The sequence below is a fragment of the Mus caroli genome, chromosome 7 (genome assembly GCF_900094665.2).
Source record: "Mus caroli chromosome 7, CAROLI_EIJ_v1.1, whole genome shotgun sequence".
In the NCBI taxonomy this organism is placed as follows: Eukaryota; Metazoa; Chordata; class Mammalia; order Rodentia; family Muridae; genus Mus; species Mus caroli.
This window is the reverse complement of record NC_034576.1, coordinates 44,556,570-44,561,333: the sequence shown is the minus strand read 5'-3', so window position 1 is coordinate 44,561,333 and position 4,764 is coordinate 44,556,570. Positions and strand designations below refer to the sequence as shown.

The window sequence follows — 4,764 nt, the reverse complement described above, 5'->3', positions numbered from 1 at the left end:
TTTTGGTTTTTCGAGACAGGGTTTCTCTGTGTACCCCTGACTGTCCTGGAACTCACTTTGTAGACCAGGCTGGCCTCGAACTCAGAAATCTGCCCGCCTCTGCCTCCCGAGTGCTGGGATTAAAGACGTGCGCCACCACCATGCCGGGCTTCAAAAATGTTTTGATGTGCTCGCTTCAGCAGCACATATACTAAAATTGGAACAATACAGAGAAGATTAGCATGGCCCCTGTGCAAGGATGACATGCAAATTCGTGAAGCGTTCCATATTTTTTTCAATCCTATAAGTGGAACAACAATATGAACTAACCAGTACCCCCCTGGAGCTCGTGTCTCTAGCTGCATATGAATCAGAAAATGGCCTAGTCGGCCATCAGTGGAAAGAGAGGCCCATTAGTCGTGCAAACTTTATATGCCTCAGTACAGGGGAACGACAGGGCCAAGAAGTGGGAGTGGGTGAGGGACTTTTGGGATTGCATTGGAAATGTAAATGAAATAAATACCCAATAAAAAAAATAGAAAAAAATAATTAAAAAAATGTTTTGATGTTTGATTAGTGGCACGTAGACCTGTTCTTGCACTTTTGTAGTATTTTGAAATGTGACTTTTCTGAATGGAGAGTATGAAAATTAGGCTTTCTGTGTCATTTCACTTTATCCTGTACAATGTCTGCTGGTGTCTTCCATTCCTGTATTGTCTGGGTGTCATCAGCATGTCATGGTCCTTAACTGCTTTGTTCCCCTTCCCCAGTCACTCCCTCTCCTAGCTCAAAGTCCTCCACTCTCCTCAGTGTAAATTCCTTCCTCGTGAGAGAGGCAAGGCACAGAGTGAGAAAGTTTTCTTTTTCTTTTTGGGACAAGGTCTCACTGAGTAGCCCTTGCTGTAGTTAGTTCTGTAGACCAGTTTGTCCCCGAATTCACAGAAATCTGACTGCCTCTTCCTACAGAGTGGCTGTATTACTTGTAAAAGCTTAGTCCATGTAAAATTGAATGAGCAAGGGACTTGTTTGTGTGGTTCAGGAAACAGGAAAAGCTAAGCTTCCTCCATGGCTCCCTCCACTGGAATGTCTAAAATTAGCCACACTAAAAATATCAAGTGTAGATGTGCCTGTGTCCCAAGGAAGCAGAGGAATGCTCTTGGTGCCACTGCTGAGAGTATCACTTAGGCCAGTTTGGAAAACTGCAGTCAAGTTTGTGAGGTCTGTTGTCTGACACCCAGCATTTCCACTGCTGGGGTAAATGCAGTGAGGTAGATAGAGCTGTGCAGGCTCAGCAGTCTTACTGATCACTGCTGGTCAGCTCATTGAGAGCAGGGCATTTGCTTGCAGATTTAATTTATATGTTCATAATATATGTTTGAGGTTACACTCTGGTGTCCATTTACTTTTTGAGCATCTACTTACCTGGTCTTTCTGCTCCTCACTCTTAGTCGTCTTTGTTTCTTGGTAGGGTCTAAGATAGTCCAAACTAGCCTCAAACCCCCTGTGCAGTTGACAGTTGTCTTGAATCCCTCATCCTTCTGCCTCCACCTTCCAGGGCTTGGGATTGTAGGCATAGACCACCACATATGGCTTTTTTTCTTTATTTTTTGTTGCTGTTGCTGTTTGCTTACATTTTAGTATTTTTAAGGGACTTTGTTGATTTTCCTTTATGATATCCTTTTCACTTAAGTTTTTATTGTTTACATTATTTTACTGTTCATTTTTACTCTTTATAGTTATCAGTTTTTGTTCCTTCTGAGTTTTTTTGATATGTTAACTTTTTTCTTTTTTCACTTAAAAAAAAAAATCCTCAAACTAGCTGTATAGCTGAGGCCAGCTCTGAACTCTTGTGTTTTTGAGTCAAAGGCTCCCCATGCTTCTCTCAGTTATTAAGGCTTTGAAGTCTTAGCATATTGGCTATGTGAAGGCTCCACTGTCATGAGCTGATTATCTATTAAAGGTAGCTGTGAATTTTGGGGGTGCATGCATTCCCGGGAGCTTGTTTTGGTTTTGTTACAGGTTTTCTCTCTCTTGTTCTGGCTGTGCTGAAACTTACTATGTAGATCCAGCTGGCCTCAAACTCTCAGAGATCCATCTGCCAACTGCCTTAGAAGTGCTGAAATCCAAACTGTGTACCACTAAGCCCAGCTGTGCAGGCATTCCATCCACAGGATGAAATATATTGAAAATTGTTGACTCCTCCAAAGGAAACTTCTCATAGTAATATAATTAATTGATATTTTCGCTATTAGGCATTCCAATGGAATATTTCTGGAATTATCCATTGTAGTCACAGTGATATGCCTGACATGTTAATGTAAGGAATTTTAATACAGAATATATTTTACACAGAGAAGCAGCATGTAAGTGACAGTGCTTTGCCTGTTGGCAGGTGTCACTAGTGTCAGACTAGAAGATCTGTCAAAAGTACTTGCAGCTCAGAAAGAAATATCATGTGCTCAGTTATGCCTGTGGGAACCTGAAGGGTGTCAGTGTTGTATTATTAAGATGTTCATATATAAGTAAAAGTAGAATGAATTGTGTTTCTAACCCCTTCTTTGAGTAATTTCAGCATATTCCCATCCTGTTCATCCCCTTTCCATTGCTAGGTTATTGGGTAACCAAATACCAGAGGCTATCCTTTTCTTTGTGTGTTGGAATTTATCCCAGAGATGATCACCTTTTTATATAACCATAAGTTATTTTTAACATCACTGTTCCTGCTTATACTATCATATGCAGAGTCTCCCTCAAAAGGTCCAGCCAGTGCCCACACATCTAGAGTCACTAAAAAGTATTTTAGTCTCTTTTAATCTCTTTAATTTTTCTCCTGTGTTAATTACTTCTTAAGAACTTGTTATTTTAAAGAATAACTTGGGTTATCCTTTAGATTGTGATAGGTTTTAGATTTGGCTCAGTTGCTTTTTGTTGGTGTCACTTACATGCACTCTGGTCCTTATAGTTCTGGTAAGCTGGTGTCTAATATAAACATGTACTGTCTAGTGTGATGGTGACACATGGCAATAGCTGCTGTTGGCTGAGGGAGACTCAGAGCAACACTGTGCACTGTGTAACTTGAGTCCATAGCAGAGGAGTATTTCATTTTATATGTATGATGAGTGTTTTTGCTTTTATGTTAATGTGCACAGTGTGTGTGCCTAATGCTTTTAGAAACCAGATGAGAGCATCAGATCCCCTTAAACTGGAGTTACAGATGGTTGTGAGGCACCATGTAGGTGCTAGAAATTGAACCCAGGTACTCTGTAAGAACAAGTGTTATAAACTGCTAGGTCATCTTTCCAGCCCTGTTTTTTGTTTTTGTTTTCCCTCTTCTGCCTTTTATAGTCCAAGATCTCATGCCCTAAGAATGGTCAGTTCTGTAATTAGGACAGGTCTTCCCACACTAAGTTAACAATTAACAGTGACCATCACAAGCTATAGTCAGGTAGACCAAGGATCCTGAGTTGACCTGTAGAAAATAGTTTCAAGAGGTGTCCATATGAACTTAATTTGGAGTTTCTGAAGCCAAGGGCCATAAAGACACCCAAAACCTGTGGGAGCTTTGGAAGATGGAGTCAGGCTTACACTTATTAGTACTAGCTATATGTAAGATTTTGTGGTCTTTGAAATTACCGTGTTCAATTGATGTAATCTGTGTCTAAGGTTGGTGTGTTTATTTTTGTGTGAGTATTCTTTTCGAGGTGGTATGAGAAGTCTTTTTTTTTTTTAATTTTTTATTAGGTATTTTCCTCATTTACATTTCCAATGCTATCCCAAAAGTCCCCCATACCCACCCCCCCACTCCCCCTTTTTGGCCCTGGCGTTCCCCTGTACTGGGGCATATAAAGTTTTCGTGTCCAATGGGCCTCTCTTTGCAGTGATGGCCAACTAGACCATCTTTTGATATGGTATGAGAAGTCTAATGAGGTACATTGTACAGGTGTACAGAGAGCAAGGAGTGTTAAGATAAATTGCAGGAATATTTCTTACTTTTCTTCTCACCTGGACAAAAGACTTAATAGAAACATCTTGAGAAATTATTACACAGAGCCAGGAGGATAACTGCAGTTTTAGATCATCCTGATTTATATAACAAGTTCTGGGCCAGGGAGTTCCAGGCCAGTCGGGCCACAGAATGAAGCTCTGTTTGAAGAGGAGAGGAGGGAAGGAGAGAGAGAATTGGTGATTTTTGTACTAGGGATCAGGAGGTAGGAAGCTTGTTTTCATAGTGGATCGGTAAGCAGCTACACGTATAACTAAGCAGTCCTTATTACAAGAGAGGGTTCTTGGTTACTTCTGCTCTAGTGTACAGCCTCAAGAGGAAAAATAAAGTTAAGGACAATGACCAATCTCTGTATCTTCATCTTTGAAGGGGATTAGGGTGGTTTAGACTGGTCCTCTTTGAGTACTATGTGCTAATCTGTAGAGGAAGGTAGGTGACCCAGAGTCAAGAAGACAGATCCAGAATGAAGTCAGAGATGTCAGGTTTCATCTAGCATTTAGTTTCCAAGCAAGAAGTCAATACTTAAAGCAGCTTCTAAATGCCAATTTCATAATGTTGAATCCAGTGGATCCAGCATAACTAACCTGGGATATTGTTGCTTAATGTTGTGCTGTGTATTCTTTCTTAGACTATTAAAAAGAAATCCTTTTCTAATGTACTTAAGAAATGTGATTGTGGCCGGGCATGGTGGCGCATGCCTTTAATCCCAGCACTCGGGAGGCAGAGGCAGGTGGATTTCTGAGTTCGAGGCCAGCCTGGTCTACAAAGTGAGTTCCAGGACA

General features: G+C 40.8%; 1 protein-coding gene and 1 non-coding gene across 6 annotated transcripts in view; both read left to right on the top strand.

Moving 5' to 3' along the window:
* LOC110299222 (zinc finger protein 665-like) overlaps positions 1 to 4,764 on the top strand; it is a 17,921-nt gene that overhangs the window by 7,303 nt on the left and 5,854 nt on the right. The gene's annotated exons all lie outside the window — the stretch shown is intronic.
* On the top strand, positions 167 to 273 carry LOC115031691. The gene has a single exon (XR_003837350.1). It is a non-coding gene; the product is annotated as a U6 spliceosomal RNA (small nuclear RNA).